The sequence below is a fragment of the Podarcis liolepis genome (genome assembly GCF_965112155.1).
Source record: "Podarcis liolepis genome assembly, chromosome: Z".
NCBI lineage: Eukaryota > Metazoa > Chordata > Lepidosauria > Squamata > Lacertidae > Podarcis > Podarcis liolepis.
Genome location: NC_139570.1, coordinates 40,315,519 through 40,341,054, shown reverse-complemented (window position 1 = coordinate 40,341,054; position 25,536 = coordinate 40,315,519). Strand labels below are relative to the sequence as shown.

The 25,536-nt window shown below is 44.4% G+C and overlaps 1 long non-coding RNA gene across 1 annotated transcript in view; it reads left to right on the top strand.

Annotated features, from left to right (window-relative positions):
* LOC310698639 overlaps nucleotides 1-23,352 on the top strand; it is a 175,383-nt gene extending 152,031 nt beyond the window's left edge. The window contains exon 5 of the long non-coding RNA XR_014521641.1: nucleotides 23,261-23,352. This is a non-coding gene — a long non-coding RNA (uncharacterized lncRNA). The remainder of the gene's footprint in view (nucleotides 1-23,260) is intronic.
* The last annotated feature ends 2,184 nt before the right edge of the window (nucleotides 23,353-25,536 follow it).

The following is a 25,536-nucleotide window of genomic DNA, read 5'->3' as shown; positions in this document are numbered from 1 at the left end:
GCCCTTTTCTGAACCTTTTCCAACTCTACAATATCCTTCGTGAGGTGAGGCAACCAGAATCATACACAGTAATCCAACAGCATTATGATATCAGCAGATTTCTTTTTGATTCTCTCTTTGGACTTTTGATTTGGATTTTTTATTCTCTCTATGGACTTTTGCTTTTTTCACAGCTGCAGCACACTGGGTCGACAACTTCATTAAACTGTCCTCTACAAACTCAAAGATTCATTAGCTTCCATGAGAATATATGTGAAGTTAAGATTTTTGCCTCCACCATGAATCACCTTACACTTGCTTGCATTGAGTTTCACTGGCCATTTTGCCATCTATTCGCTCAGTTTGGAGAGGCTGTTTTGGAGCTCTTAGCAAACTTTTTAAAAAATAAAATAAAATAAAACCCTGAACAAATTAGTATCATCAGCAAACTTGGTTGCCTCACTACATCTCTTCATTTGGAGAACTGTTCATTTATTATTCCTCTTCCCTGCTTCCTGCTTCTTAACTAATCCCTGTTTAGAAGGACCTCTCTTCTTCCACTGAAAACTGATCCCTGGATGTCCTCTGGGGCCCCACTCACCTGTCAAAAATGCCCTGCAGAGGGTGGGCTGAATTGGCCAAGTCGTACGTTTTTTGTGGAGTTTCTTTTATTCACATTCTGGCCTCCCAAGACCTTGCAATTCCTCCATTGTTGCCTTGCTAACACTTTGCATAAAGGCCCCCAAAAGTGATAACAAAGGCTTTTAAAGAATATTACAGAATATTTCTTTATCATGTCCACCCTTTCAGACAGACAGATTCTTTTCTTTTGCTATTGCTCTCATTCCATACATAATGACATGTGGAGTTGAATGGGTCTTGGAAGGGGGCACATAAGTGTAACACTTGGCAAATTCACCTCAGTCTGCTGTCCCGTATGGGCTAACTGCCCTGTATGTAGCTTCCATCAAAGAATCCCGCTAGCTGGGAGCTACTAGAACACCCCTCTTTCCCTCAAAGCAATTCAATTCCCAGAGTAGTTTAACAATCAGTCCCTCTTTCCAGGAAAATTCCACAAATACCTTTCCCCATCCTGGGCAGTAAAAATATGCAACAACAACAACTCACAATTTGCTGCCCTAGATAATTTACTAGTGAGGCAGCTGCCCCACTCTGCCTAGTAGAAGAGATGGTCCCACCTTGGGAATGCTGCTAGTGTTGACTTAGTTTGCATATAACACTAAGCCATGGTTTCATAAATGGGGACTCAGGAAACTATGGTTTGTCTGCTCAGTAGTTTAACTATGATTTGTTCTCAGCTGAGAACCAGCTAGGACACACTGTTCAACAAGGTCACTAAACTGGGTTGCTGAAACCCACTGACACAAACTGAGAATGCATCCCCAATATAGACGGTACTTCTCAACATCTGCACAGCACTGGGGAGAGATGCATAGCTGAGGGACCTTTCCCCACTATTACTGCTCTTATTTGTGAGTAACCTCTGATTAACTCCTCTGGAACCCAACATCCCCCTGAATACAGTCTCAAGACCACAAACATGGCATGCAACGAAATATTTCTTTCTTCACTTGTGTGTTCTTTATAGCTGACCACATGGGGGCAGGCTTGTACCTGGCTTATATCCTCAGGCCTCTCTGCTACCTTTCCAGCAATACTTCCTTTAGTTTATCCTTCTTTAACTAGGCTTCTTAAGGCTCTGTAGCCAGGCAGTGGCATTTCACATGCTTAAAATGCAAGGAAAGGCTAACTGATCCTTTCTAAATCATCCAGACACACTGACTGTGAATCCTTCCACGCATCGGCACAAGTACACATATAAGAATGATAGTACTTTCCAATGATAATATTTTCCCATGATTTATGATGTTCAGGTGGTGAATGCAAAGAAGGAAGAGCAGGAGAGGCCTTGAAGTTGTCCGTCAACAGACTATGCAGGCCACCCAGCGTACCTGGTCAGAGCCTTCCTTTAAACATAAATGAACTGCATTTATATTTAAACACTAATAATCAGATCTAAAATTACACCCATCTATCCATATGTTAGCATGTGCAGATTTTATGCAAATCTTTCTTCACTTTTCTTGGTGATATGTTGGGTCCATTGCTGCGCTTGTGAGGAACAACTGTACAAATCCAACGTGGTCAGGTGTAAGGTTGCATTCAACCAAGTCCGGCTCAGAGTTGATCCACTGAAATGATGATACCCAAGTTCATAGATTTTCATAGAAGGCAATAGAAGAGAATTGGGGAGGGGGGACCAGTGGGAGTTATGAGAATAAGTTGTTTAAAAACCCCCAAAACTAAACCTAGCTAGTGCATATTTACTAAGAGAAGTATCATGTTGTAGCTTAAGAGGTTATAGCTTCACTGAGCTATTTTTATTTGTTTATTTAGAAAAATGTAGCACACAGAACAACAACAACAAAACCCCATTATTTCTTTATTTAGTACTCCAAAGAGTGCCAGACAGTGTACATGGTGCCCCCATCCTCATTTTATTATTCTTACAACAACCCAGGCAGGTAGGTTAGACTGACAGAGAGTGGCCCAAGGTCACTTCATGGCTGAACCAAAAAGGAAATACTAAATGCATATCTTTGGGAAGGCTTACTTAGGTATATAAACATTTAGGTTATGCTCCAAGGTTATAAGTGCTGCTACCACACTGAAAGATTGACTGCTATAAGATGCAGAATGAACATGAAACGGTACTTGTAAATGAAATTTCTACCCAGAATTCGAGGTGACTAAATGGGAACATATAGGGCTAGGCAATACTTCAAGTAAACTGGTACCAAGTTGTTATAGTAGAGATGTGTCAGACATTAAAGGTAAAGGTACCCCTGCCTGTATGGGCCAGTCATGGCCGACTCTGGGGTTGCGCGCCCATCTCGCTTTATTGACCGAGGAAGCCGGCATACAGCTTCCGGGTCATGTGGCCAGCGTGACGAAGCTGCTCTGGTGAGCCAGCACCAGCGCAGCACACCGAAACGCCATTTGCCTTCCCGCTATAAAGCGGTACCTATTTATCTACTTGCACTTAAGGGTGCTTTCGAACTGCTAGGTGGGCAGGAGCTGGGACCGAACGACGGGAGCTCACCCCGCCGCGGGGATTCGAACCGCCGACCATACGATCGGCAAGTCCTAGGCGCTGAGGTTTTACCCACAGCGCCACCCGCGTCCCTGTGTCAGACATTACCTGCTACTATCTTGTAAAAGTGGAAGGTGATATTCTGCTGTTTTGGCTGGTGGGTTCATGGTGCACTGCAGTCACATGAACATCCCAGAAAGAATGAGTCAGGAGGCTGAGGAGAGTCTTGCCTTGCTCTGAGTGGGCTCAAAGCTTATTCTTTTCTTAAGTTAAAGAGAAGGAGAACATAGGAACACAGAAAAATGCCTTATACTGAATCAGGCTGCTGGTCCATCCAGCTCAGTATTGTCGACACCGACTGGCAGTAATTCACCAGAGTTTTAGGCAGGGATTTCTCCCAGCCCTACCTAGAGATGTGGGGGACTGAACGCTGAAACTTCTGCATGCAAAGCAGATGTTCTCCCATTGAGCTATGGCTGTGGTGGGCTTACCTTGCAAACCTGACCTAAGAGCCTGTCTCTCTTTTACTGATGGGAGCCAGTGTCGGAGGCAATAATAGTTTGAAAAGTGGGATAAAATACAGTAACTAAATACTTGTTAGATAACTGTGAATGCCACTGTTTTGTTGATGTGGTGCCAGCATTTTCAATTATGGTACATTTCTGCAGTTGGGCTTGTTTGGGATTTGTATAGAAGGTGTTTGCAACCAAACAAGTAACAAATCAGGCGTTCTAGCGTTGCCTCAGCTAGTCCATTCAGGTAGCAATAGCAGGGACCATTCAGTTTGTAATCTAAGGGTTAATTCTGTTGTTAGGAAGTCAGCTAGCCAAGAGAGGGATGGGTGGAGGTGTTGGCAACCAGGCAAAATGGCATGACCTTTGCTGAGGTAGCATGTGCCTTGATTAGTTGCATGATTCTGAGGGAGTTTTTCCTCTGTATGTTTGGTTGTATGCCTTCATGTTATATACAAGGCCTGACCAAAGAAAGACAAAGCCTCTCTGTTAATTTCTCCTCAAATTATACTCCGCTTTTGTTCAGTTTTCCTTAGTAAGCTGCTACAAGGATTTTCTTTCTCTCTGGATACCATTGTTCCTAAAAGCCTAAAAGGCCAAGATTCATGGTCACAGTGTCTATTCCAGCCAAGAAAATTATCCATCAACCATACCTTTCTTCTTTTTTTTATTTTCCTTTTGTGAAGAGGGGATAATGTTGAGGTGAGCGGGAAATGCCAAGTTCTTTTCTTTAAAAGGTTTGTTTTAATAAAGAAGAAACTTTGAAAAATGTGTTTCATTTATGGCGCGTGCTAGGCAAACAAAGCCTGACGATATTGGTATGGTAGTTACAAGCGAGTTAGGCCCTAGGCCTAGGAGATGCTGTGTTTGTACAGATGGCCCCCTGTCCTTTAGATCTAAACCTATTACTTAAATTTTCCACATAACAGCTTCCCAAAGATGTCTTTGAAAATTTTTAAAGGCAACACGGACTTAATACTTTAATATAATCAGGCCCGATTCGATACAGATTGCTCAGGAGCACCAAATATCTGAGGATGTATCTTGGGTTGTATCTAAATCTGGACTTCCGTGCATAGTTTTTGTGTCTGAAAGCTCTCCGCGAGCCCTACGGTCTGCAAGGCAGCTCAAGCAGCTTAGATCAAATATGAACCATGTGCCTTCAGATGCCTCTAAGCTCACTCATCTTCCTTTTGTCTGTTTAGTTAGCCCTTGAGCCTCGGAAAACGGGGAAGGATTTCTCAGCCCGGCCTCTAACGGTATTGCTTTGCCGGATCGTGAATTGAGTCACATGCGCTTTGCTTTCCTTCTCATCCTCCCCTGCATATTTGGGGGGGGGGGGTTGGTAGTTTTCAGACGCTGTCAGTCTAGCCTTTGAAATTTGACAAATACCCCCTGAGAAATAATAATCCTGCTCGGGGCTCTGAATCGAATATCTTGCCCCCAATAAAGCAGCTGGAGGAGGAGGGGGAGGAGGAGAGGACAGGGGGTGAAGAAAGAGTTGTGGTGGGTGGGTGAGGGGAGGGCTTTGCCCATCATTTAGACCCCTGGGAAACTCAACAAACCTGCTGTACCTGAAACCGGGAGGGGAGAGTACAGCTGAATGTGAGGAAGCCTATAACATTTTTTTTAATGTAATTGTTTCTTTTTGTAATATTTTTGTTTATGTGGTCTGTTGTAGCTTTGGTCCTCTGTACACTGCATGGAGATATATTCAATATATTAAGTGAGATAGAAAATAAATAATCAATAATCAACGAAGAGTTGGCTGATACAGAGGCGTAGCTAGGGGGTGGGGGGCACTGGCTGCCACACTGTGGGGGGCGGCACTTACCACAGGGCCTAAAAGCACCCGAGTGACGCGGGGGCTCGGCCGCCTGCAGGCTCCACGCTGCCCAAAACGGCAGCGTGGGGCTTGCATCTGCCTACCGCCTCCCCCTCAACCACCCTACAGCTACGCCACTGGACTGATAACTTCCAAATAATGCTCTGCCAGGTGAAGTAGGAACTGGATACAGTGATACTGATGACTGAAATGTCTGTCACTCACGATCTGTAGTGTGTTTGTTGAGGAACATGTTTTACACCTCCACCCATTGGGGGATCCTTGTCAGTGAGGGCTCTGGATGGAAGGCAGGTTTCCCCTTCTCTGCCCATTGTGTTGTAGTGGTTGGATGGGTCTTGGAGACATTGGTTCAAATCTCTGCTGACCCATGCATATTTGAGTGATTGATACTGGATCATTTACCACCTCTCTCCCTCTACTACTAGAATATTATTGGGTGGGGAAACTGGTTGGCGAGAGCAACATGTCATGGCTGGAAATTCTGGGTTGAGTCCTTTTCTCACCTGGCCTGGGAGGGTGGGGGGCCTGACTGACTCCAACTACAGAAACTGAGGCTGCAGAAGAGCCCTAACCTTGAACAAGGTTTGAACTATGGAAAGGCAGTATACAAATAATGTGATGTATGTATGTATGTATGTATGTATGTATGTACACAGTCTGATATGAGCCAGGAACGTGAGGTTGTAGAACATTATTCCTTCACTGAGGTCCACCACATCAATTTTTTTGATATCAGTTGAAATATGTTCTTTCTCCACCTCCATATTTAAGCACAAGAACCAGTCCAGCACATTAATGTGGCTAACAAGGAGTATATTGCGTATATGGTAGCCATTTTAGACTCTTTCAACAGAAAGAATCTTTTCTCTTGTTATTTAAGAAGCAAATTTTAATAGTTTCCACTGTTGATAATGCCCAAAGATATTGCAGCTCTACAGTAAATGAGACATGACTTTTTAAAATGAAAATGCTGGGCTGGGGTTTTCAGGGTGTAGTCACCAAAGGTGGGGGAACTTCCTTTTACTTCTCTGAGAAATATAAAAACACACCGCAACGTATGTGAAATAGCTGGCCATCAATTTGTTTACATTGGTACCTCAGGTTACAGACGTTTCAGGTTACAGACGCTTCAGGTTACAGACTCCGCTACCCCAGAAATAGTACCTCGGGTTACTTTGCTTCAGGATGAGAACAGAAATCGCGCGGCGGCGGCAGCGGGAGGCCCCATTAGCTAAAGTGGTACCTCAGGTTAAGAACAGCTTCAGGTTAAGAACGGACCTCCAGAACGAATTAAGTTCTTAACCCGAGGTTCCACTGTATATGGGGATTTCTGTTCAGCTTTTGTTTTCTAAAAAATAAATAAATTCCAAGCAGTTTACAAAATTACTAAAATGCATCTAAATCATTAAAGGCAACAATCAAGAAAATATAAAGTGGCAAAAAAGAGGCATTGTGTAAGACGGGTAGGCTGAAAGAAGCTTTTAAGAAGGTAGAGGTTTAATATAAGACAATTATCTGACTATTTATTTTATTTATGTCCCACCTTTTTCTCTATGGAGCTTAAGATGACATATATGGTGGTGGTGATGATGATGATGAAATTAAATTTCTATACTACTCTTCATCTGGAGATCGCAGGGTAGTTTACAATATAAAAAACCACAAAAAGACATACCATAACCCTCAACGCCCCCACAACCACCCTGTGTGGTAGGTTAGGCTGAGAGGCTGTGATTGGCCAAAGGTCCACATCTGAGTAGGGATTTAAACCCTGGTCTCCTGGGTCATAGTCTGACTTTCAATCCACTACATGACCCTGGCTCTCACTGTGGAAAGCTCAGTTAGATAAAATTATATTGGAAGCAAGGCTTTGGAGCCAAACCCAGCTCTCTCAGTCTCCAGGGAGGGTTCCGTAATTTGGGTGCTATGATAGTTAAATTTATTTATTAGAAACCACTGGCCATCTAGCAAGGTTTGCTGTGATGGGGAAGGGCCTGCTTGAAATCTGAACCATTCTTCTGAAAGAGGTGGGATGCATAGAAGGCCTTGATTCCAATGTTGAATACAGTAGATCCGCCTATTTTTTTTAACTAGGTCTGTGATGACTTCCTTTCCTGCCAAAGCAACTCATGTTCTCAGCAGTGTTCCTGGTGGTGGTTCTGGGCAGCATCCATCCAGTTCCCCCCACTTCCGTGGCTGAGATTTATTTTGATGCATCTGCTGGGGTAGCTCCAGTGGGGTTTGATACTGTGGATCTTTTCCTGAAGCAGGACTGGGGTCCATTTATAAGTGTTCCCTTTTGCCAATGAGTTTTGCTGAGGTGGCATCACTCTTGCTGCTGCCTGCGTCGTTCTTGGAACAACTGGAGTGATTGCGGCTGTCCAACGACAATCAATGTCCTCATGGGGAAAAACAATCAATAGGCAAAAAGGGAAGAGGTGTGAAATCCATTGCTTAATGCAATTTAGGGATCGTTTGGGGCAATGGTTTGCAGAATTATAGAGGCCTGACATTTGCTGACCACAAAATTACCCTTTAAATTATTCAATGGTTGTGGAGATTATCTCTTGACCCCTTAGTACCTCGTTCTTGGAACTCCCCAGGACAATGGTGGGCAGTCAGTTATGGGGCTGGAGGGGGGCTTCTTCCTATCAGTGGCTGCTCAGTCACTCTTAGTAGGCAGTAAAAACAGCCCTATTAAGTTCAGGTTATTTTTGCAATTGGACACTATAAAATAGGATTAAAGGAAGTGTCAGGAGAGGTCAAGGAACCCAGGCACCTCCTGTGGAATGCAGGGGTTGGATAAGGCCAGCCCGGCCCACCTCATCAGCGAGATCCACTTTATTCAGTTTGCAAAAAATGGTCAGAGAAAAGTTTTTCTCCCTCTCTCATAACCCTAGAAGTCATGGATACCCGATGAAGCTGCATGTTAGAAGATTCAGGACAGATAAAATAAAGGATGTCTTCATGCAGCACACAAACTATGGAACCCACAGGAGGCAATGATGGCCACCAACCTAGATGGCTTTAAGACGATTGGACAAACTCAGGGAGGAATCTCAGAACTGTAGAGTTGGATGGGACACCAAGGGTCATCTAGTCCAACCCCCTGCAATGCAGGAATCTCAGCTGGTTCATACATGACAGATGGCCATTCAACCTCTGCTTAAAAACCTTGAAGGGGAACCCACAACCTCCCGGGGGAGACCATTCCACAGTCAAACAGCCCTTACTGTCAGAAAGTTCTTCCTGCTGTTTCGTTGGAATCTCTTTTCTTGTGACTCAAATCCATTGATATGGGTCCTAGTCTCTGGAGCTGGAGAAAACAAGCTTGCTCCATCCTCCTTGTGACAGCCCTTGAGATATTTGAAGATGGCCAGCACATCTCCTCTCAGAGAAGGCCATCAGTGGCTACTAGTCACAAGGTCTGTGCTATGCCTCTACGGTCAGAGGCAGCAATGCTTTTGAACATCACTTGCCAGAAGGAACAGGAAGGGAGAGTGCTCTTGTTCCCACTGGTTGGCCATTGTGAGAACAGGATGCGAACGAGATGGGGCACTGGCTTGACCCAGCAAGCTCTTCTTACGGTCTTTATGCCCAGGTTTTCAAATACAGTGGACTCTTGGGTTGCGAACGTGATCCGTGCGGGAGGCACATTTGCAGCCCGCAGCGTTCGCAACCCACAGTGCTGCGTCTGTGCATGCACGGGTTGTGATTCGGCGCTTCTGCGCATGCGCAAAGCATGATTTAGCGCTTCTGCGCATGCGCAACTGCCGAAACCCAGAAGTAACCCATTCCGGTACTTCCAGGTTTCGACGCATCTGTAACCCGGAAAAATGCAACCTGAAGCATCTGTAACCCGAGGTATGACTGTATCCAGAGAGACACATGTGAAAAAGGTTATGTGTTTTCCCCAGTATCACTGCTTTGTGCAGACTCCTGCATTTGGAATCACTCGAAAGGGTCTGTGGAAACCCCCTCACCGCTTTAAAAAAATAAAAATCATAAACTTTAATCATCCTCCTTAGGGAATGCATGCTTTGTTTCTCTGTCTGTCTCGCCCTGTCTCTGGCTGTGTTTACAGAACCTATACTTGAACCCAAGACGGCTTCCGTGGCTAAGTGAAGGTATGTTGCCCATGCCAGGAGATGATCCTGTAGACGATACATTTCCTCCGGGAAGAGGCCTTACTGTTTCTTTTGTTCTGGTTGCCTATCTGCCTTGATCGCAGCACAGGCTCACATTAGTCTGTTGAACTTGGTGGCGGATATATGGAAAGGTGGGAACAACTCCATCTTCTTTTGAATCTTCCTTATGGAGGGACTGAAAGCACTGGCTAGCAATATTAATAGGATTTGCCTGTGTTTAGGACCAAGCCTGAAGATAGTCTTTCAGACATCTCCATTTGGTCCTCAGGACCCTCTCCAAGTCACATCCTTCACCCACCCTGTTTTGCAGCTTCCAAGAGTATTTTTCACCTGGTTACAAAGAGTCATTGAACTCCAAAACTGTTTCATGCTTGCCTAGTTGGAGGAAAGAGAGGGCCTCATAAATGAAGTTGTTCCAACCACATTTTTCTCCTGGCCCCACCCACTGCTAGCCCTCAGAAATCTGGCTAGGCTGGAGGGGTATCTAGCCCACTGGCTGAAAAAGCTTCCCCACCTCTGCTGTATGATATGGTGGCAGACTGACATGTTGCCCCTGATTCCCTACAAAGGATATGGTTGCTGCTCCTTCCACGTAAAGTGAGGCAGATGGAGACTGTAGTTTGGCATGAGTGGATGATAGGAGCAAATCCCCACAGTTCTTTTATTTCTGGTGGGGCTGGAAGTATCCCCTGCCATGAGAAAAATATCTGGAGAGAAGGAGAACACAACAGTTGCTGATGCTGAAATATGCAGTTGTACATATATTCATCTTTTACTATTTGGTGACCAACTATTTTACATTGTGCAAATTGTTTGGCTTTCCATCAAAAGTGCAGACCCATCTAGTCTATACTAATCAGTACAGTGGTACCTTGGGTTACAGACGCTTCAGGTTACAGACGCTAACCTAGAAATAGTACCTCGGGTTAAGAACTTTGCTTCAGGATAAGAACAGAAATCGCGCAGTGGCAGCAGGAGGCTCCATTAGCTAAAGTGGTACCTCAGGTTGAGAACAGTTTCAGGTTAAGAACGGACCTCCAGAATGAATTAAGTTCTTAGCCTGAGGTACCACTGTATAGCTATATCATGCAAGTCAATATTTCATCCTGGTCAGTATTGCTATTTCACACAAGGTATTATTAATATTATTATTATTTACTTAATTTGTATGTAGCCCTTCACCTGAAGATCACTGGGTTGTTCACAACATAAATATACAGAATGAGAACACAATATACAAAAACCAACCAATAACCCCACTTCCCCGCAAAGGTCACAGAATCAGCCAAAGACCTGGTTATAGAGAAATATTTTCTCCTGGCCCCTAAAGACATGTAATGAAGGTGCCAGGCAAACCACCCTGGGGGAGCGTTCTACAAATGGGGAGCCACCACAGAAAAGGCTTTTTCTTGTGTTTCCACCCTCCAGACCTCTTGTGGGGGAGGCACACAGTGAAGAGCCTCAGGTGATGATTGCAAGGTCTGGGTTAGTTCATATGTGGAGAGGAGGTATTGTCATTTAAGGCTTTATAAGTCAAAACCAGCTCTTTGAATTGGGTCCAGAAACTAATTGGCAGCCACTGAAGTCAGGCCAGGATCATTGTAATATGCTCAAACTGTCACACAATGGATTAGTTCTCAAGTCAAAACATTTCCCATTTAAAAGTGCAGATCTGGCTTGCTATTACACACTAGTTAATATTGCTATGTAACATAAATCACCATTCCACGTGGGTAAGTATTGCTATCAAGGTAGTCACATTACACAGTTCTACAGTCAAAACATACTTCTCCTACTCTGTTTCTTCCTGACTAAAAAGCATGAACTGGGCAAATGGCTTAATATGGAAGAAATTCATCAAGTCATTTGTGGCTCCCTCTACCCATACCCCCTGCTACCATAGACCCAAATAATTTTTCTGGGGACACTTCTCCACAATCTGCACATTTGAATGTTTGGTTTTTCTTGATTGGGAGCAAATGAAATTAGAGGTACTCATCACTTGACTAGTGCTACACATCAAAACACTTACCCGTATTTTTCGCTCTATAACACGCACCTGACCATAACACGCATGTAGTTTTTAGAGGAGGAAAATCCGTAGGCATGCCACCTGTAGGCATTCCCTCCATAACACGCACAGACATTTCCCCTTACTTTTTAGGAGGGAAAAAGTGAGTGTTATGGTGCAAAAATTACGGTAAATCATGAAAATTCAACAGCATTTTTGTGTGATTTCCCCCCTTTAAAATACACAGTTTTGACTCATGCAATAATTTTGAAAGCAATTTTCTCCAGCATCATTCATTTTTTAAAGTTACTATCATCAATACGTCACGTTTTTATGCACACTTCCCCCCAATATCTGCATTTTTGTAAACTTCGGTTGGTTGGTGAATTGCATTGCAAAATTCGGCCAAGTGTGAATTTTGAAAGACAGATTGTTTTGGAAAGCGCAGATTTGATAGATTTGCCTTTAAATGCAAATAGAACTGAATTTCTCCCTCTGCTGTACATAGCAGATTTGGAAAAGCTTCCAGGGGCAGCCAGCATAATCAAGCAGCTGGAGCCGCTCCCCATGAGAAAAAGTTGCCGTGTTTGGGGCTTTTTAGTTTAAAGAAAAAGCAAGTAAGACAGAGGTGTATAAAATGGTGCCTGCTTTCAAAAGAGAGGAGCTTTTATTGCTCTCTCATAATATTAGAACAAGAGGTCATCTGGTGAAGCTGATTGGTTAGTATTTCAGGACAGCCAGGCTCTTCTTAAACTCAGCTTTCTGATCATTTACAGGTTTATAAGCCTCTTGCTCTTGTTTGTGCCCTGGGAGTATAAAACACATGGCATGGGGTGTGGGCCTTTGGGCTATCAAGCACCTGTCAGAGCCACAATCTTATTTATTTATTTGTTCTAACTAGATTCACACACCATTTGATATTAATAATACCTCTAAGTGGTTTACAAAAGGAATAGAGCAAAAGAATTGTTAGTAAAATCAGTTAAAAACAACTATTTAAAACAATAAAATAAAATCAGCAGTAAGTTAAAAACCCAGATCAGATGACATGTAGACATTCTACATGTCTCTGTAGGCTTCCCTGAACAAAAATGCTTTTAGCAGGTGCAAAAAAAGAGCGCGGCATAGAAGCCTGCCTGATATCAAGAAACAGGGAGTTCCAAAGGTGGGTGCTGCCACACACACACACAAAATGAGAATTATGTGGAACCAGTAACAGTGGAAGTTCCGCAAATTGAAGCAGTTGAGTGGGCATAAATGGGGTAAGGTGATCTTTCAAGTAAACTGGTTGCAAGCTATTAAGGGCATTAAGACACTTGATATTTTTAGTAGTAGTAGTAGTAGTAGTAATAATAATAATAATAATAATAATAATAATAATAATAATAATAAATTTTTATTTATACCCTGCCCTTCCAGGTTCAGAAAACTGGGCTCAGGGTGGCTAACAACAAATTTAAAACAATGAAAAAACAGCATAAAATATAGTATAAAACGTGAATAACAATAAATTCAGAATCAATTTAGGGGTGAAATCCATCCAATAAACATTAAATGATCACCAGGGCTAGCTGGCTAAATTAGTCCTATTTGGGCCAGCGAAGAGACCAGGGGAGAATTAGGTGTGGGATCCCAGAGCGCGTAATCTTCATAAAAAGGGGAGGGGGAGGGAAGGAAGGGGAATAAAAAATCAGGCTAAGTTCAAATTGAAAGCCAGGCAGAATAGCTCTGTGTTACAGACCCTGCGGAAGGAAGTTAAATCCTGCAGCGCCCTGGTCTCATGGGACAGAGCATTTCACCAGGACGGAGCCATCACTGAAAAGGCCCTGGTGGAGGATAATCTGACTTCCTTAGGGCCCAGGACCTCTAAACTATGATCATTCATGGACCTTAAGGTCCTTTGCGGGGCATACCAGGAGAGGCGGTCCTGTAAATACGAGGGCCCTAAGCCAGTAACTCCTTATTTGGCTGGTAATACCTAGTGAAATCTTACTTGGCTTGCTTGCAAGTAATACCACTGCATCTGCTTTGCACACAGAAGATCCCAGATTCAATCCTCACCATCACCAGATCAAGCTAGGAGGGATTCTTATCTAAAATCCTGGTAAGCTGCTGCCAGTCAGTGCAGACAACAGTGAACTAGATGGACCAATGCTCTGATCTGGCAAAAGCAGTGGTGGGCAATATCCATTGAAAATTATAAGGAGCAATAGACCAAACAGTAGGTGGTGCTGGGAGTCAGGTAAAGCCAACTCCTTCTAGTTTTGTCCCTGTCCACCTCCCTCCTGAGTTCTACAAGGGCAACACTGAGACTATGGAGGAGGCGGTCCACAGACCTGGACATGTTGTAAGTAATAAAGACAGGCGGATGTGTGGGGAGAGGTTGACCGAGGGCAGACAGAGGCTGGTGAGGCAGTGCCCTGTTGTCCTAATGGAACAGCCTCCCTGTGTACAGTGGCATAGCGTGGGCCGCCATCACCCAGGGCAAGACAAGTATTGCGCCCCCTAACCCGTGAACCGTTAGCACTCCCTGAGTCCCTTCCACCAGTTCAGTATTGAATAAAGTCAATGAAAGACTCTACCACGCTGATTTCTGTATCTTCAGTCTGCACACGTTGAATCACTTGATACATTTGCCCCACCTGCCCCACTCACTCCTGCATTATCCCAGAGACCAGCAGCTTCCTTTACAGAGCTAAGATCAGCTTCCATTTGCAGAGATATGGGGGTATCTCTTCCTTGGCACTGCCCCCTTATCCTAACTCTCTCTGTTGATTGGTCTGCAGCTGATAACCCTCCTAATCCATGTTGTCAATGGCACTGCTGGCAGGAGGGTGGCAGCATGGGCTAGAGCTCCTTGGCACCACCCACCGATAGGCTGAAACAAAGGGGCAATAGCTCTGCAACCTATTTGAGCAGCAGCTGTGGTACCCCGTGAATGTTGAGCCTGGAAGAAAGCGGGATGGGGGATAGGTTAACAGCAGGTATCTTTCTGAAGCCCATGCAGGGTGGACCCTAGCAACTGGCTATTGCTTATTATCGGCTCTTCAGTCTCTCTCTCTCCCCCCCTTGCTTTTGAAATTTTGTACTCCTAATAATTTTGTGCCCAGGACAACCACCTCTGCGGCCCAACCCACACGGCATCACTGCCTGAGCTTAGGGCAGGTTCCTATGACTTGCCAGGATGCCTAAATTAGCATAGCGTGGGAGAAGGGTGACTTCAACCCACACCTGATAAAAGGCTGGTGATCTGTCAAGCGGTTTCCTCTGCTCCATTTATCAGCATGAAAAATGTTCAGCTGGAGGTTCCCTTAATCTCATTTGAGCCCTAACCAACCATCACAAACATGCTGAACCTCTACAAAAACAACAATGACCAAAGGCCCTGTTCCTGCCGAACATCTTCCTTTGGGGGCTCTTTGCACTGTTGATTGAGTATTGGTGATTCAGAAAGAGAAGATTCCACTCATTCCACCCCTCCATGGCAGGGAAAAAGAAATCTGGGTACAGGCCTCCCAGCTGTTTCCATACATAGAATGCGTCTCATTCCTCCTTATTTTCTCTCCCTTCTTAGTTTGCAGAGGTAGAGAAAAATCATCCGGGGCTCAATTTAACACCATAGATGCAGAAAAGAGCCCTGAGCAACACCCACAAGGCAGTTGCTTTTGGAGAGAGAGATGGAGAATGGTGCCGTACCAAAGTACCGTTGCCTGTCCCTGTGTGCATGTTTCAGGATGAAATATTGTTCCGCTGAGAGAGATTGGAATGCCACTACCAACCCTGCTGAAGGCTTTATCCTGCATTTTCTCTTTGTAAATTTTTTTAGGTTCCATGCCAATGTTCCTCACTGTGTATTCTTTGATGCTTAATTCTGTGGGTGCGGGGGGGGGGGGGGGGAGAAAGAGAAGAGTTCCTTTCTAAAATAAGAGGCTTTCTAAATTGCTCCCACTGCTTAACACCAGGCGTGCCATTGACTTGATCCAAGAAAACGGCTTTTCTACCATTGTTGTTAGCTTTATCCAGTAGCAGAGGTCCAATGGTCCAGGGTTAAAGACCTGTTACTATTTCTGCAGCAGTGCCCCAGTCTCCAGAATCCCAGAGCTACCCAATCAGCATGAAAGGACAGCTTTTTAGCGACTGAGAAAATGTCTTCTCAATCTTTGTTTGATTGCAGCCCATTGGAGTGAAAGCAGTTGAGTCACCCAATGAGGAATAGCTCTTAGGGTCACTCTGGACAAGGTGTGCAGGAAGAACTCTGAGGCAGATTAGTTCTGTATGCTTCAGAACTAAACATTTAGGAACCCACAAAACACAAGGTGCTTCGGGATCAAGAGAATATTGTGCAAGTTCTGATATGTACAATGGAACTTTAAAGACAACATAACTCAAGACATTGAAAGAAGATATTAGAACACTCCAAATCATCTGCAAGGTACATGCACAGAAATCAGTGCACAGAAATCAGTGCAATCAACTGAAAGGCAACACTTGGAGATATACATTGATCATTGCAATGCATGCTTAATTGTAATTATTGTATAATTATAAAGTTATTGTATAATCTTGGGAGGTTGTATAATCTTAGAAGGGGTGTGGCTGTGAGGGTGTGTGGCTGTGAGTGCTGTAAAGGAATCATTTGCCACTGCAGTACTATCCAATAGGGGACGCTATGGTGGGGAGACTGCCATTTTGAATAGCTCCACCCCTCAGGAAGGGGATTGGCTGATGCTGATTTCTATCTAGTGCAATTATTTTGGTGGAGCCCTCTGTTCACTTAGGTGTTTCTTACATTCTGATGGCGCTTAATCTTTTCTTCCTCCTGAACACTACTCAGAGCCAGGCCTCATCACAGTTTGTTGTCCTTCACCTGCTCAAATACATCTTCCATCAACCACCTCAGTCCTGCTCAGATGTTATGGTCAAACAGGGAATGGCAATGTCTGTAGAGGATGGGGGGGGGGGATGTGGCTGAATTGGAATTCAAACCCTGGTCTTTGTGGTCAAAGGTTGAAGCCCTAACACACTAGACCACACCAATGTTGAGCAGGAAGGTCTGAACAGGCTTCTAGGCCCATTTGGCTGCTCTGTCAGTGTTCCTGATCATGAGGAGGCCTATAAACCTGTTCAAGCAAATGAAGAATATTCAAAGGATATCACATGCATAATGTGAGTACATCTTACAACAGTCCTCTAAGGAAGACCAGTATTGTTATTAGCAGTGGTATTGTTAAATATAGACTGCTGATATAGATTGCAATCCTATTTCCTTTTGCTTGGGATCACAATGAAAGTAATTTTTGTATAGACATGCATAGTATTGAACTGTCACAATCGGATGCAGTAATGCTTCTGAGGGCCAGTTGCTGGAAACTTCAGAACCAGGGCTGTCTTAAGAATACGCAGCACTGGGGTGCCAAGATCCACCCAGTACGCCCCCCCCCAGTTGCCCAGTCCCAGGCATGCAGGAGGTCGGAGCCAGCTGGCTGCCTCAGCATCACACTGGCTTGGTTGCCACTGAACTCATGGCGCACAGCCGCCTGCAGCAGAAGAGTCCACCGCGGTGCTCCAACCGATGGGTGGGCTCTTCCCTGGACTCAACTCTCAGGCCCCGGACTCTTGGCCTGGTGCCACTGAGAGCCCAGCGCCCGGGTGCCCTGCACCCCTAGTGCCTATGGGTAAGACGGCCCTGCTCAGGACAAGAGAGTCCTGTTGTACTCAAATCCAGCTTGCAGTTGTCCCACAGGCATCTGGTAGGTCACTGTGAGAATAGGATGCTGGCCTAGGAGGGCCATTGGCCAATAGCAGGCTTTTCTCACATCTGTAACCGTTAGGGCTGTATAGCCAATGTTATTCCTACTCAGAGTAGATGCACTGGAGCTGATGACTTGTCTTAGGTTCATTGATTTCAATTGTTTCACTCTCAGAACATATTTGGATACCACCCATTACTTGGAAGTCCCCATCATAGCAACGTAAAAACAGTTTTGCATTAAACAGCCTTAGAAAGGAATATTTGCCAAAGCTGACATAATAGTTTTTAATAATAGTCGTAAAAATAATAACAGCAGCAAACTTTATGATAATGATCGTGATGATAAAAGCTAATGCTAACAAACAGCACCATCAGAGCAACAAAACCTCTGCTGTTTTCAGAGTGAATGCTGGCAATTGAGTAATTCTTAGCAACCTGGATTTTTTTTAAAAAAAATTAATTGCTGCTCCAATTTACCTTTCTTTTTCTGTTGAAAAAAGTAAAATAAAGTACAAGTTTATAGGCTGTTCCAGTTGCTGCTGGCGTGACTTCAAAACCTCGCGGGCTTCTTTTGTACTCTTTAAGCATCTGCCTGGCTATGTTCGCTTTTCCCTTCGGTGAACTCTGCAAAAAAGCAGCAGCAGCAAAGATTAAAGAAAGCTCAGATAATTTCTGCCCAGTGGGGTGCATTTGGTGAAAGCACTGGTGTGCTTCCCGCCCCCAGATGTCTCATACAAATGAAATTGCTACAGGGGAAATGCAGGCCTCTCCTGGGATGAGGTGATGCCCCCCTTTTTTTTGCAACTGAGACAGTTATAGGCCAGGTGAGGGCTGACAAAAATTCTCTGAGAGGTTTTATTTTCCCCTTTCCATGCCAGTGGGTGTTTCTCATAGTAAACATGTACATAGGATGGAGAAGGGTGCTCAGCAAATCAGGACTTGCTGATATTGCCTCTGAAGAAGAGCTGTTGAATGCCATGGAGAGCTCCTGTACAACCAAGGACCTGGAGGACTGCTCCTTACTCCCATGAACTGTCCCATCTCATGGATGTTGCACCTGGGTGATAACTCCTCCAACCACAAGCTTCCCCTTTATCCCCAATTCTCTCCATTAACCTCCCATAGCCCTCAAAGCTAAGTTCAAGGTGCTGGTTTTAGTGTATAAAGTCCCATGCCAATTGGGACCAGGATACTTGAAAGACATCCCATCTCTCATACACCCCAACCACCCCTGCAATCTGTAGGTGAGGGTCTCCTGATTAAGCCATTGAACTGCTAGGTTGGCAGGAGCAGGGACCAAGCAATGGGAGCTCACCCCGTCACAGGGATTCGAACCACCGACCTTCAGATCAGCAAGTCCTAGGCTCTGTGGTTTAACCCACAGCGCCACCTGCTGTTTAGAGATGCTTTAATGTTGTATCATTTGTGTGTTTGTCTCCCTGGGCTCCTAATGATGATGGTGGTTGTGGTGGTACAATAGCAGCAACAACAACAGAGAGTAGTCTATTGTGGACAAGGAAAAAGTATATTCATGGCTCCTTCCACTTTTGCTCCTGCCCCACCCACCACTGGCATGTGGACCCCCCAAAATCTGCTCAGAAGGGAATGCAGCTCTCGGGGTGGAAGAATGCCCATCCACCCAGCCTAAAAGAATATAGGAAATGATGCTTAAGAGAAGCAGCTGCCAGAGGAACCATGTGCAGGATAGCATGGAAACAACTCAAAACTGGGTATGCTTAGCCTGGAGATGAGCCACCCTTCTGTGTTTTTAGGGATATTTTATTGCATTCCTACTAATCCCACCCCAGTTTTCTTACATCCCCCCACCAACAGGCATTCTGCCTGTGGCTGCTGAGCATGCAGTCCATACTGGACTGTTTTGGGAGGTTCTTCCAACAGGTTGCTGACTCTCCCTCCCCCTTGTGTGTGCACAGCACTGTTTTGGCTCCCAACACAATGTCACTCACCACCTGAACATCAGGAACAGAGAGAACGATAATTTCCTTTCTTTTGGTTACTAGCTATGATGGCTCCTAGCCATGGTGGCTATGTTCTCAATACGCTGTTGGATGTCGTAATGGCCACTAGCTTGGAACGTCTACTGCCAGTGTCAGCAACTGAATGTCAGTTGTTGGGAATCACAAGTGGAGAGAGTGCTCTTTTGCTTGGGTCTTGCTTGTGGGTTTCCAGCAGGATTCTGGTTGGCCACTGTGAGAACCGGATGCTGGACTAGACGGACCATTGGTCTGATCCAGCAACCTATTACATTCCCACATTACAATGGGTTTCCATTACCACTAAGCACCGCTAGTTAAGTATTTAAAGGCAATTAGCTGGTGCTGCCCAGAATTAATCATAGAATCATAGAGTTGGAAGAGACCACAAGGGCCATCGAGTCCAACCCCCTGCCAAGCAGGAAACACCATTAGAGCACTCCTGACATATGGTTGTCAAGCCTCTGCTTAAAGACCTCCAAAGTAGGAGACTCCACCACACTCCTTGGCAGCAAATTCCACTGTCAAACAGCTCTTACTGTCAGGAAGTTCTTCCTAATGTTTAGGTGGAATCTTCTTTCTTGTAGTTTGGATCCATTGCTCCGTGTCCGCTTCTCTGGAGCAGCAGAAAACAACCTTTCTCCCTCCTCTATGTGACATCCTTTTATATATTTGAACATGGCTATCATATCACCCCTTAACCTCCTCTTCTCCAGGCTAAACATGCCCAGCTCCCTTAGCCGTTCCTCATAAGGCATCGTTTCCATTACTTTTAAAGGAATAGCAAAGCTTGATTTGTTGACATTCTCATATATATTCATATTGGTGGGTCTTAGAAGAAGGCAGAGGTAATAGGGACTGGAAAATGTATTGCCTTTGGACGGCAGCTAGCCAGTGCCTTTTGACTATAACTGGTCAGCAGCCAACCCCAAGATGTCACCCCCTGATATATCATATGAACTGTCACACGTGCTTCTTTGCAGTCTCTGGTGCTTCCCTCCCCCCTTGAAGTGGGAGGGGCCCCTGTGTCTGAATTTTGGAACTGGGCCCGGGAAACCTTTTGGGATTTAGGAATTGAGTCTTATCCAGGTGTGCCTGGAGCTGGAGGGCAGCCACCTGCTCAGAGCAACCGTAACTTCCTTCTTTCATCTGAAGGGGCCTTTTTAATTGGTGTAAATAGAAGGGCTGAGTCTGAGTGTACCGGAGGCTTCCTCGTGGTGAAATCGGTAGCAGGGAGAGAAAGGCGCTTTGTATGGGCTCAGAGACATCCTCTTGCTTCCCATGTGCGGAGAACATTTGTATTTAACTTCCAAGCTGGTTTGAGATTTAGTACTTTTTATTTCTTAAAAAAAAAATCTTACTTCTTTTACTTACGTATTTACAATGCAATCCTATGAAGTGTATAAGCTATGTGTCTGCTCAGAAGTAAACTCTGCAAAGTTTGACGGGGCTAATTGCTAGGAAATGAAATATGTATGTATATATATATATATATATATATATATATATATATATATAGTCCAGTAGCACCTTAGAGTCCAGCTAAGTTTGTTCTTGGAATAAGCTTTTGTGTGCATGCACACTTCTTCAGATCTGCTAGGAAATGGTTATCAATAAAATTGCAGCCCTTCAGCAGGTGTCAAAAGAATAAAACAACAGCGAACATTTAAAAGAAAAGATAAAAAGAGAATCCAAGCCTAGAATCTGCAGCTTCTGTACATTAACTGAACAATAAGACAACAGTGAAAAGTTAGGTATTGCTCTTAGAAGACTTAGTGCTGATCCACACAATACATTTAAAGCAAATGTGAGGCACATTTAAAAGACCTGGATCCACCCCCCCCACTCACCAAACAATCATAGGAACTGTTGTTAATGGTGCTGGGAATCCTAGCTCCATGAGGGGGAAAACTACAGTTCCCAGGATACTTTAGTGAAAGTCATGTGTTTTAAAGGTGCCTTGAATGTGCTTTAAATTAAACCTGTTATTATTATTTATTAAATTAGTATACCACCCTTCATCTGAAGATCACAGGGCAGTTCGCAACATAAAAATGCAAAATGAGAAATACAAAAATACATAATAAAATAGATACAACCCAATGTCCACCAGCCCACAAACACATTTTAAAGGCCATAGAATGTTAATCTATAATCAGCCAAGGGCCTGGTCATAGAGAAATGTTTTTGCTTGGCATCTAAAGATATGTAATGAAGGCTCCATGTGAGCCTCCCTGGGGCCCGTTCTCATGTTGCCACCCACCCTTTCAGTTACGCTAACCGAAACATAAGCATCCTTCAAAATTTTCACTTGTCTGAATTTTGCAGTGCAGTTCTCCAACAAAATAACGTGTACAGTGGTACCTCAAGTTAAGTACTTAATTTGTTCCGGAGGTCCGTTCTTAACCTGATACTGTTCTTAACCTGAAGCACCACTTTAGCTAATAGGGCTTTCTGCTGCCGCCACGCTGCCGCCGCCCGATTTCTGTTCTCATCCTAAAGCAAAGTTCTTAACCTCAGGTACTATTTCTAGGTTAGCGGAGTCTGTAACCTGAAGCGTCTGTAACCTGAAGCACATGTAACCCGAGGTACCACTGTACTGAAAAACTGCATGCACAAGGGTGAAGTGTGTATAAAAAGGTACACAGTGAAAATGGTATTGAAAGTGTGTTGTATCAGGCAAAGTTGCTTTGCAAAAATATTTATGTTATGCAAAATCACATACATATGTAAATATATTAGAATAAATTTGCTCTTAAATGCTGGTGTATTTTCATTAGGACTTTGAAAATATCACAAACTGATGTGGAAATACGCAAAATATTGGTAAAATGAGAACCTGAAATTGACAGGTTCATCCATCCCTTCTCCAAGCTGATCAGCCTTCTTACCTATAAACAGTACAGGGGGTGGCCCTGCCAGTCAGCTTCCTTCTCCTTAGTCTCAGTATTGCCCCTTGTAGAACTCTGTAATGGGGAGGAGGAAGATGGGGACACGGGATCACAGCCAGGCTGTCACATTCACTGGGATTAATTTCTAAGTAGTCATGTGCTGGACTGGACTGTTACTTTTCTCCATTGTGCTTCTTCAGGATGGGAGTCAATGGCCTAGAATGGCTTCAAGAAATAAACAAGCACAGAACAGATTATTCATGCCTGGCTTTTCCTAGAAAAAGGGAAACATTCCTAAAAGCACATTGCAACACACACACAATGTTTATCATTGTGGCTACTGGCTCCGCACGTTCTGTGCCCTCCGGGTGTTACAGGAGTGCCTACTTTGATTGGATCTCATGTTCAGCTGTGCCCTGTGAGAGGCTGCAATTCAGGGTCTATTGCTGCTTGTGACATATTCTAGCAGCATTATCATGGCTATTTTATTCTTCCACTGTTGGAGGCTGCATGCCTCTGAATTCCAGCTGCTGAGGATCACAGGTGGGGATTGGGCTGCTGTGCTCAAGTCCTGTTTGCAGGCTCCTCGTAGGGGCAACTGGCTGTCCACTTTTGAGAACAGGATGTACATAGAGTTGAAGGAAGAATTTGGAAAAAGGGCGCTCTTTCCCACTTCCTCTTTCATCTCTATGTGCTTTTCCAGGCTCAGACTGGAACACTGTTACTCACCACAGCTGTCACTAGCAGGAATGTCCACTGGGCTCTTTGCTCAGGGTTCCTACTTCAGCCTCCTGCAGAGATGATTCCTTGTCACACATTATGTTGCAAGTCTGTGGACACTAGCAAGGAACTGTGGCTTATTATGAGATAAGGGCAGGAAACCTTTTTGAGCCTGGGGGCCTCTTTCTCTTCTGGGCAACTTCCAGAGGGTCACATACCAGTGGTGGACAGGGTCAGAGGCAAATACAGTGGTACCTCAGGTTACATACGCTTCAGGTTACATACACTTCAGGTTACAGACTCTGCTAACCCAGAAATAATACCTTGGGTTAAGAACTTTGCTTCAGGATGAGAACAGAAATTGTGCTCTGGTGGTGCACCAGCAGCAGGAGGCCCCATCAGCTAAAGTGGTGCTTCAGGTTAAGAACAGTTTCAGGTTAAGAACGGAACTCCAGAACGAATTAAGTTCTTAACCCGAAGTACCATTGTACCAACAGAGCAACAATGTGTTCATTGCAAATGGCATCTTTAGGAGTGCACACAACTTCAGGAGTACAGTGGTACCTCGCGTTATGTTACCTCCGGGTAATGCAATTCAAGTTACGAACACGGCAAACCTGGAAGTGTATACTTCCGGGTTTCGCCGTGCGCGTGCACGTGCACGCAGAAGCACTCTAACTTGCTGCGCACGTGCGCAGAAGCAGCACCTCTGGATACAGACTTTTTGGGGTAAGTATGGACCCCCGGGACGAATTAAGTTAGTATCTGGAGGGTCCACTGTACAGCTGAACAATGTAATATGTGAATTGTCCCATAGGCTCTGATATTGGACATGGGATCTAGGGAAGAGCCATGCTTGAAATCAAACCCTTCCCTTTAAACTGGGGTGAGAAAGGGCTACCTTTTCAAAGGATATTTGTGCACAGAAAGTTGGCTTATACCTTTTGAGACTTGCTTGGTGCTCCAGCTTTTGCGGAGCGGGAAAACGCCCCTCTCCCCACCACCGATTCTTTCAAAGAGGTATAGAAAAAAGAAGTTCAGACATAATAATATATCAAAATGTGAGATGCCTTCTCATTAGGAAATCTGTGTAAGTGCATTAGTGGCCAACCACAGCTAGAACCAAGAGCCGGCAAAAGGATCCCAGCATGGGCCTGGCTCTAATCTGGATCAGATGGCACCAGCCTCCAACATATGCACTGAATTTGTAAGGTTGCGTTTGGAAGGTGGATGAGGTGATGGGGTGTGTGTGTGTGTGTGTGTGTGTTAGGTAGGGCTCTTTCACACAGAAGCGGGCCAGACTTGGCTGAGTCCCTCAAAGAGAGAGTGAGGGAGTCAGCGGGGTAGGTTGCCTCTGTCAATGGCAGATTGATCTCGGTAGGGTGACCAAGTTAAATAATTTTAGATAAATAAACACGGGAGGAAGGCATGCCCATCTCATTTTACCAAAGAGCTGCTCCACGACCTGGTGGAGGAGAGTTTGGGAACAGGAACTTTGCTGGGGGTTGTGGCTCATTTATAGTCAGATTCTATTCTTTGTAAGAGCCTTTGATGGTACCTCTGCATGAGAAAGGGAACATTCTGCACTAAGGATGGATGAACTTGTCAAATTCAGTTTCCCTCGCTCATTTTTCCAAACTTAACTTCAGTTCTCCAAATTTCTACATCAGTTTGTGACTTTTTAAAAAACAAGTCCTTGTGGAAATTTCCCTCCTCCTCCTTCTTCCTAGCTGTTACTTCACCCAAAGGTCCCAAGGCAGGTTAAAACCAGGGCACCCACACAAAGTTGTTGATTGTTTCAGCCACACTGCGGTGTTGCTGCAGCACTGCAACAATCTCCATGCCACCTGCAGCCTCCATCACGCAACACAGAGTGCTGTGCTGCCCACAGACAGCTAGAGAGGTACCAGAACGCACAAAAGAGGTGCCGGAACTCACCAAAGAGTTCTGGTGAGTTCCAGCTGAAAAAAAGCCTTGGATAAAACATTAAACCACAATATTAAAACAGTTTAAAACAACATGATCAAAGGAATAAGGTGGGACCTAAATATAAACACTTTGAGTGCCAAAAACCAGACGGTCTGTATTTTGGTGCATATTTCTCCTAATTTACACATTTTGTATGTATTTTTGTCTAATAGACAAGCTTTGGTAAATCCATTTTTACCCTAACATAATGTGTGCTTATATGTTATTTTCATGAATATATGAACTTTAGTGCACAATTTCCTCTAGCATATCCATATCTGTATACATCATTTTGTTGGAGCAAAGCTGAAAAATTGAACAACTGAAAAACGAGAAGTGCCAATTTCGAAGGTTGGTTTGCATATTGTTCCAAAAAGTGCCTAATTAGGTTGGTTCCTCTTTAAATGCAAACCAAACTGAACTTTTCTCCCCCACCTCTATTCTCACCCCCCAGGGGAGAAAAAAACCCATCACATTTTTACATCATTTGAACCTGCTTTCAAGTTAGAACATAGTCATGTGGTTAGTAGCCTTCTCCATGAATTTGTATAATCCTCTTTCAAAGCCATCCAAGTTGGTAGCCATCATTGTCTCCTGTGG